This window comes from Etheostoma spectabile, chromosome 13 (genome assembly GCF_008692095.1).
Source record: "Etheostoma spectabile isolate EspeVRDwgs_2016 chromosome 13, UIUC_Espe_1.0, whole genome shotgun sequence".
Lineage (NCBI taxonomy): Eukaryota > Metazoa > Chordata > Actinopteri > Perciformes > Percidae > Etheostoma > Etheostoma spectabile.
Window position 1 is genome coordinate 12,964,780 of NC_045745.1, and position 10,087 is coordinate 12,974,866.

Here is a 10,087-nt window from a genome sequence, read left to right on the forward strand (position 1 = left end):
CATCTCCAATATTTACCCGGGGTTTGTTACGTCTCTGGACACGCAACTGTTAAAAACATGGTGTTGTTTTAAGGTCGGGTATATCCTGTCCGGGTATATCCGGATCCTGTTTGTTTGTTTGCTGCTTTCCTATATCTGGCAACCCGGGACCTGTTGCACAAAAGTAGAATAAAGATATCCAGGATAAGTGAAAAAGCGCCGCTTGACTTAGTGTGATCACGAGGTCACTATCTAGTGCTAGGCCTTGGTCTAGCTTCACAGGTGAAATGTGTACGGTGTATATATGGGGCATTGTAAAAAAGTCAAATAAAGTGATGTTAGCATGGGTGTTTATCCCTCTTAGTTTAGCGTGTTAGCATGCTTACATTTGCTAATTATCACTGAACACAGTGCATCTGAAGCTGATGGAATGTTACCAATTTGCAGGAATAGGCATAAACCAAAGAATTAATTTGACCTGATGTTTGCACAAGATGGCTGTACATCCATAGTTGTTGAGATATTTCAGTCTGGTAGAAACCTGAGCTTGTCTTGGAAAGCGCATACCAACTTCTAACTGTACCTTGAGCGCCACTCGCCCATCATCGCAATTATTTTATTTAATGGTATTATTTTAACCATCTGCCTTGCAGTCTGCCATTGGCTTCAGGCAGTTGAGTATATCGTCGTAAACTCACTTCTCATTCTCGTAATTCTTGCTAATCTCAGTTAAATCGGGGCATTTTTCGCGTGACAAAATCCATATTATCAGACAGAATGCACTACTTATTAATTTAATGTCATACTAGCCATTTAAAAAAAAGATCTTATTATGATAGTATTTTATGAGATTTCAAACAGATCCTAGACTTGGTTTATTTTTATACATTAAATATAATGTTGGATTTCTCTTGGCTACACTGTTGAAATAATTAGTTGTGGTCGTGGTTGTAGCGTTGATGGGGTGCCTTTCCTGATGCATGACCACACCCTGCACGGACCACCAACGTCCACCAGTTTTCCCCAACCGAACTGACACCCCGCTGCCATGTTCACCTGGGCCGAGCTGGAGAGCCTGAACGCAGGGGCCTGGTTCCTCTCTGTGAGTCGCATAACAATAGTAACTACTGCAGTACTTTTTATACTGAGTTTACTTTGTCACTAGCTCTTTTCTCAGACCTGACACGCTTTTCCAGAGCTATAAAGACTTCACACAACTATTTTCACACTGATTAGTATCCACCCCGTACTACAACACCAGCCGGCAGATGAAGAACATAGTGGCCTGCATGTTATGTCACAGTAATAATTAGATATTGACGGTTGTCCCTTCCAGCACAATCCGTTTGTACAGCTGGCTTTCTGGAGCAGAGGAGCGAATGCAGGCAGGAAAGCAGCGTGTCTGCAGCCTGCAAGCCTTCCTCCAGCTGGCAGCTCAGAGAAATCAACTGGTATCTTTGACCTCTACTATCCACCCAGTGGTCACCCATTTAGAGACTCCTGGATCCAACGCACGCTGGATGTTATCGAGTCCTCCATTCAGTCCTCGAGGTCCGTATGTCCTCCTTTACTCCAGTTTTGATGCTCCACCAATGGACAGTCAGCTAAATATGAAAAAGTGAAGACATTGTTGCTTCAGGGGCCTGTACCACAAAGGTTAGCGTGTTGACCTGCAGTCTTTGGGCTCCAGTTTTTGACCCTCTTATGTGTTACCTTACATTAAATTTACATAGCTAAACCTCTGTTCCCCAAGATTCTTCTAACCATCTAGAAGGGTCAGGATAGCTAGACTTGTAGGGCAAAGCAAGATGGATGAACCACTAGTATGACCACTTCTTTCATGTGCCAAGCGTGTTCTGTGAGAACATGAATGGCCTTCTCTAGAGACGTTTGGTTTGTCTGTTCTGGCTCCTGTAGAAACATGGTGGCGCAACATGGTGGACTCTGTGGAAGACGACCCACTCCCTATATGTAGCTATAAAGGGCTCATTTCTGCCAATAAATCACCTATATCCTACACACTAGACCTTTTTTAGGCATTTCAGCCTTTATTTCAATGGGATGATGTAGACATGAAAGGGAGAGAGAGGGCACTGACATGCAGCAAGGCCGCAGGTCGGGGTCAAACCCGCTGCCGCTGTGTCGAGTTAAACCTCATACCAACTAGCTAACAACACTGGCCACAACACTAGACCTTTTAACTACAACCAAGGAGTAGTTGAAGTAATGTCAGCTGCATTAGTTCAGTTCTGTAAAAAAGTTTTTCACACCAGACTCCATTATAATTCTGTGTGTGCGTGTTTCACTAGGTGCTGTGGCTGCCGTCAATCAGCGGGCCTTTGTCAAAAGCATCCTCCCGAGCTCCAGCAGACATCAGGCAGTCGGCTCTCTCTAGAGGAGCTCCAGAGAGACCACATCGTCAAACTCAACCTGCACTACAGCTCCATGTCCCTGATCGCTCACGGTGGTGGTCTGGGCATGAAAGATGACCCCTGGTATTTTGTGACACATCGACTTTTCTCCTCACTTGTGTGCAGGGAGTTGGCTGCAGTGAACATCACCACCAACCTGTATTGATCAGCCAGCCGTGGTCTTCTCTCTGGCCTGGTGTACGGAGCCAGTCGGTCACCCACCATGCCCCCCAGCTCCTCGGCACCTGCGCTCCCCTCCTTCCTCAGGTAACATATCAGCTACAGCCGCACTGTTTACTTTATTCAAGTAAAGTACAAGTACCTTGAATGTCTATTTGAGTTTTTCTGCTTCTTTATACTTCTACTCACTACATCTCAGAGGTTATACTATACTTTTTATTCCACTAAATTTGTCTGACCCCTTTCTTTACTTCTTTAATGAAAGTTTTTCATCCCTTCCTGGTCCGTCGCCAGATGTGTTCATTTAAATGTTTGCAATAAACTGAAGGATGAAGTGTCCTTGTGTGTGAAAAATTCTTAAGCCAAATAAAGTCTTTACAAAGCCTCTTTGATCAGCCGAAAACAAGGAAAAGTTGACGTGGTTATCACGGACAGCGAAGCTACAAATAAATGATTCTTTATAGAATATGATGAATTGCTGTAGATTAACTACCCGTAGATATGAAGTTGAAATATTACTTGTTTATCTATCTCGGTTAATGAGGGAATCCTTAATTAACATGTTATCTCATGAGGAGAGTTTACACTTTATTATTTTGTATTGTTAGTATCCATACAAAAATGGGGTCTTTTTAGAGAACACTAGTTTTATTTACCTGTACGTGTAAATAATGTCGGCATATTAAACACGGACTTCCCTTTTACTTCTGTTTGTCTCTCAAGTCCAGAACAGTATAACCTGATGTGGATTCTCACTGATCTGATGTCCCTTGTGCTGATCACCATCATCTTCACTTCCACGGGTGAATTACAGAACCACAGTGGACGCAGTTAGCAGGAGATCCTTACCTGTATGCAATCTGAATAATATGTAGATGTAATATGATATCGGTCACATCATGTTGTGTTTTCTGACAGGTGGCGAGAGCGAGGACTGCTTTCTGCTCGGGCAGCCCGTCCCACTGGAAAACGGCACTTATAGCAAGTTCAAAACAGGTGAGCCACTGTAAAGAAATGTGGTGAAAGGTAAAATCAAAGAGGTGAGACTTTTGAAACAGTTTTTTCCACAGACTTTTCCTGACATATTATACTATGACTTTTTTTTTATAACTTTTATTACATACTATGACTTTTTAGACTTTTTATGACGTATTATACTATATACTGAATTTATTTTTGGTACTTTTTATGACAGAACTACCAGGGTTTTCCGTAGCACTTGCATTAGGCAGCCACCTTAGCGAGACACGCCTGCCACCTTGATCACGCGGTGAAAAAAAAACAGCGATATGACCGACTATTGTCATAAACGGACATTTCACACTCTCCATTTAAAAAAAATAACATTGTGCACAGCTTTCAGTGTTCGGTTACAAGTACCCGTGAATTATGCCGTCAAGAGCATGCCAAACCTGTAGATGACAGTGTAACAAGAAGCTCAAGCCCACGTTAGCCAATCAGAACCCTAAAATAGCAAACCAGCAACAACGGTAATGAATCACTTCCTCGCCTTAAAAAAAAAAAAAAAAAAAAACTTTCTTCTCTTCCTCACTTCCTTTGCTGCTTAAACCTCCATTTGTCTCAGTTTACATGCAAACGAAGATTTCCTAAATCTCCACTCTGGCTGGAGTTTTTACAAAGACTCGTTTTCAGAGCAATTTCTCGTTTGGATGTATGTTTGGACATGGAGTGCGGAAAGTGTTCAGAGCCTCCGGGACGTGCACTGCGACTCCGTTTCCTTGCTTGTCGGTCTGCGTGGCCTTGGGTCCAGACTCTGCATGGTAAAAACACAGCCTGCAGCCCCTGGGGCCAGAAGACTGCTCCGACGACAAGTGGTTGCAGCCATGATTGGTAGTCGTCGAGTGTCCAGGGTGATTTGCACGGGAAAAATAAAAAATAATATATATCTATAAATATATTTATATTCATTCATATGACTTTTTGACATGCTATACTGACTTTTAAAAAAAACTTTTTATGATATAGTATACTATGACTTTTTGACATAGTATATGGACTTTAAAAAATACTTTTTATGACATACTATAACTTTTTATACATACTATACATGATTTTTATGACATAGTATGACTTTTATGACCTATGACTTTTTATGATCTACTATACTATGCCTTTCTTGACTTTTCACTACATGCTATGACTTTTTGACTTTTTATGACTACTATACTATTACTTTTTTGTGTTTTCTATGACAAACTATACCAGACTTTTTTGACATAATATATTATGACTTTTTATGATGTACTATACTATGACCTTTTGACATACTATATTGACTTAAAAAATGACATACTATACTATGACTTTTTTATGATTTTTTTATGACATACTATGCTTTTAAAACACTTTTTATGACATAATATACTAAGTCTTTTTTGTATAATTTTATGACATACTAAACTTTTCTATGACTTTTAAAAAAAAAAGTTTATGAGATACTATACTATGACTTTTTATACATACTGTACTATGACATTATTTATTTCATGACATACTATACTATGACTTTTAAACTTTTTATGATATACTTACTAAGACTTTAATGACATACAATGACTTTTTAACTTTTTATGATATACTTTACTAAGACTTTAATGACTACTATGACTTTTTATGATATACTTTACTAAGACTTTTATGACATTATACTATGACTTTTTGACTGACATACTATTCTATTCTTCTTGACTTTTCTATGGTATACCTTACTATGATTTTCATGACGTACTGTACAACTTTTTTATGACATGCTGTACTATAACATTTTTTAACCTTTTTAGACATACCATGACTCTTTTATTTATTTGTAGGACATTCTATAACTTTTTATGTCATACTTACTATGACTTTCTTGACTTTTTATGACATACTAGACATTTATACATACTACACTATGACCTTTTTTTACTTTTTATGACATGACATTTTATGACATACTTACTATGACATTTTTATGACTTTTTAATGACATGCTATTTTTATTACTTTTTGACATACATGACTTTTAACTGACTTTTTAAAAATTTGTGACATGACTTTGACTTTTTATGACATACTATACTATGACTTTTTGTATTTTCTATGACATACTATTTCATGACTTTTTTATGAAATACTATACTACAACTTTTTTGTGTAACTTTTTACGACTACTATACTATGACTTCTTTTTACTTTTTATGACGTACTATAACTTTTTCATGACTTACCACATGTAACTGTGACTTTTAAAGACATTCTATACTTTGATTTTTTTTTTGTACATATGTACTAGTTCTTTTTATGCATTGTATAATCCTTACCTGTATCTGTTTCTGAACTCTATTACAGAAATGATGATATATGGTCAGTCACCAGTGGCAACTCCCAAGCAGAGAAGATGCCCAACCGTCAACTGTCACTGACATACAGCTGCCTCTGAGAGCATACACATCACATTCACATCAATAATTACACATACAGTATGTAATTTGTACAGAACTGAAGTGTAAAAATGACATTGGTGGTTTTACAGACCTGATGCTTTAAATAAATGTATTTCCATATTGAAGACAAGACACTGTCCTTTTTTGCCTTATTTTCACTGTAAACTATATACATGAATGAATACAAAACTGTGAATGAAAACATTCAATAGATACGTATTTATACCATAACATGCGGCGGCGTCAAGACTTTTTTTTTTAGCCATTGAAAAGGACTTACCTGTACAGGTGAGACTAATATACAATATAACCAACTCCTGTTGTTCAGTGCACCCATATTTAGAGAAATAAACCTCTGTGCTCTTTGCAAAATTCATTTATTAATGTCTACATCAAGATATCTGGTCACAGGTCCAAGAACACAGTGGTATGATTAGGACTTCATCTCTTAAAAATCAACGCTATGGTTTGTACATTTGAGACACCGGTCCACATCTACAGTCTGTGTTACTGTTCTACAAATAGTCAACACATAAAGAAGGAAGGGCGTTTGAACTTTATGGCACACATATGGTATTTTTCATTGCACATGTTGACTTGTTTAAATCCAGATTGCCTCTTTCTTCTTAATGTTTCCAAGTTTGACCACATAAATTGTCAAATTGTCAATTTATCAATAAAGAACACAAAACAAAGCTGAAGGGTTGTGTGTTAATAATATGGTTTTACAAAAGTGACTATATTTGATGCCGGTTTGGTAAAGTTATAACAATTCTGAGCATAATAAGATGCGATGAAAAAATTAAGCTACTTCACAACACAAATTACAAGTTTTTTGGGATCCAACTGTTTCAGATTTTCATTCACATTTTGTTTCTGTAATAAAGCCAGTAGCTAGAACGTTTTGTTGTCTTGACACCGATGCCGGTATTTGAGAAAACACAGTTTTTAATTGTATATCTCAAAAAGCCTAAAAATAGTTTACCATTAAAAGCCCCTTACATCAGACAGCACAGAGATAAAACGGAGAAAACTGACTGATGATTCAATGACATGCACTACCGTTAAAAAGTTTGTAATCAGCTGTTATATTGATGTTTTTGTTCTTTGTTAAAACAGACACCAGTTTATATTTGAATAGTTTTTGGCCCCAAAAGATGAATGAATGATTCAAACTTCCATTCAGTCGATGTCCCACAGTGCTGCATGAAAGGGCAAAATAAATTTGAAAAGTCCAGTTCTTTGTTCCTGCTGCAGTCCACTCAGTGCTTAGATTAAAGAGTTTAACTGTGATTTGTCAGTCCTCCGTATGTTCTGACATTCCAATAGTGCTAACCCTAGACTGACCTTCTGTTTGGATTGTAAGTTTGAAGAAGAGCTTGCCAGTTAATTCCACGTGATACAGGCTGCATTATTGTGCAATTGCCACTAGAACAGGAACCGTTCTATTTAAATCTGCACACATGATGATGCTAAGCTTCCAGTTTCTTTACCAATGACGGCTGATATCTTCTCTTCATATTCTGCTCATATGTTGCTCAGAGGATCTTTGTCTCTTTCCCTCTGGTTGAACCATTGTCATCGTTTTGTCCTCCATGTACAACACAAACCCTTATACAAAATAACATATATTCTAGAGGAGACTTTCAAACTAAAAGCATCAAAGACCATTAAGACATATAGGTAATGCTCACGACATCTGACTGACCGCTCAAGCGTTTGTGGCAGGAATTACTAACTTGTGGTGGTAAATAGACGGCAGATAAAATGACCAGCAGTTTACAGTGATTAATGCTGATAGAAAGCCTCCATTTCCAATTGTTGCGTTACGTGTGTTACTGTGGGAAAAGGTATTTAAAGGCAATAGGTGAGTTTTTTGACAGGGCCGATACATATAACATAAATGAAAATGTTGCATTACAGTGTCCACAGCTAAACACCAATACACTACATTAATAACCACTTTGTGTAACAATTCACACAGTTTGTGAAAATAAGAGCTTTTGTTACATGTGTTCACACTGCGTGTGGATGAATGCAGGATTGATTGATTGGTTGCAATCATATTTTCCAGCTCTGCTCACTTGCTGTTGCCCCGGTAGTTCGCTGTTTGGTCATGGTCGTCAGCATCTGGCTGATGTAGAGGTCAGGAGGTCGTCCATTTTGTAGCCCTGAAAGGGTTCAAGGTCAAAGGTCACCAAAGTATTATATTGAATTGATATACAGTAATATTAAATTCATGCTATTCTCAATTAAATGAAGTTTGAATTTACAAAACAATGAACCAGTGATGAAAAGTAATTTATTGGTGGAGGAAAAGCCGACCGTCATAGATAAGAAGAGGGGGTGGAAGTAATGCAGTAATCATTTAAAGGGTCAAATGTATATATTTACTTAATATCCCAAAGGACCACAATGCGTCATCAATATAAGGAAACAAGGAAATTTGAAATACTATCTTTTCTGACAACAATGCTAATGCCGGTATTTTCTCCGTTTGTAATGACGGAGTTTCTGTTTGTGTTTGGGCCGTGTGTTGTTATCAACTGCCCAGTTTGAACCAGCAGGCGGGGCCTGTTGCACAAACTAGGATAAGGGATTAAGCCGGATATTCAAGTTATCCTGGATGAATTTACTTGGACTTGGTTGCACGAAACCAGATTGAATTAAGCCCAGCCAAGTAACCATGGAGATTTATTCTTTGCGGCTAGCCTGGTCCAGAGCAGGCTAACAGCCAGGCTAAGATTAATCCTGGAGTCTCATGTGTCAAATCAGCTGCGGCTCTGATCCGAAATAAACGTGTTCAACAGTTATTGCGTTGTCTTCTGCATGTGTTCTGCTTTATTTTTATTAACATACATTAGCTACTTGTCACTTTTGTTTTCGCAAGTTTGATTTAAACCCTACTACAGTTGTTTAGATGGTTAGAAATTGTTGCACTGGCACCCAGATGCGGAGTGGGACTTTTCCCGGTGGGACGGTACTATGTCGAGGCTGCCTGGCGTGCGGCCGCTGCCCGGTGGCTGGTGCCCGGTGGCTGGTGCCCGGTGGCCGGTGGCTGCTGCCTGCCAGCAGACCTGCGAGTCGCGTCAGTGTCCACTCTCTCTGTAAAAGTAGAGATGAGCAGCGCAGCGTCCGTGGTCTCAGCTTCAGGTTTATACAGGACGCGCTCCGGAGATGAAGTGTGACGATATTAATGTAGTGATATTCCCAGATGATAATAATGGCAGACTGGTCAGAGACCAATACAGTCATGATTTCATTTTCTTGTTGCTTGTCCTTCTCTAATGAAGGGTAGTTTGTGTTACTCCTTAATAGTAATAGTGGGCCTATTGTTTTTTGTTGCTTACATTGGTTTCATAACCTTTTCAATAAGTCTCACATCCCTGGACCGATAACGTGGCCTATATACAGCACGTATGTAGTGTAATTTAAATTCATCACACCGGGAACACCACAATGCTTCTTAATCTTTTTATTTTGGTGCGGTCACTTGTCAGAAGAATAAAAAAACATGAATATTGTTTTACATATATGTTCACAGCGTGTATTAAAGTCATTTACTTTTTTTTCTAGTTGTTGTCCCTTTCTGATTGTTCTGTATGAACATTAATTGTACAAAGAATTAGATGTATCTTATAGAGATTTGTGCATGGTTGAAAACTTTTTTTCACGTGTGAATAAGGGTTTGAAATTAAGCCTAAAGTCCGTAGGGTCCATTTCCCAAGGAACATTAGTTCCCTCTGCTCACTTTGAGAAAGTAGATAATTTTACACCCCCACACTTCAGTAGGGTCCGCTATGTTGGGCTTTTTCTCTCCGTTTGATAAAGCCGATTTCCCTTTTGCATTTTCTTCCCCTCCTCGTTATTTTCCATTGAAGATGCTGCCATTGGGTGAAACATTGGCGCGCTTCTTCTCATCTCTGCATCAGTAAATCTGTGATCGATAACATGGTCTATTTGAGAAGTCGTGAACGTGCACTTATCCTGGTTATCTACACCTGGCTGACATAGCTCCACCTGTTTCCTGCTCGGCAAACGTGCAACCGATTAAGCCGGGATGAGCGATCA

The 10,087-nt window shown here is 38.8% G+C and overlaps 1 protein-coding gene across 5 annotated transcripts in view; it reads left to right on the forward strand.

Moving 5' to 3' along the window:
* The window catches only part of myo7ab (myosin VIIAb), a 55,483-nt gene that overhangs the window by 42,955 nt on the left and 2,441 nt on the right, over window positions 1–10,087 (forward strand). The window lies entirely within an intron of this gene.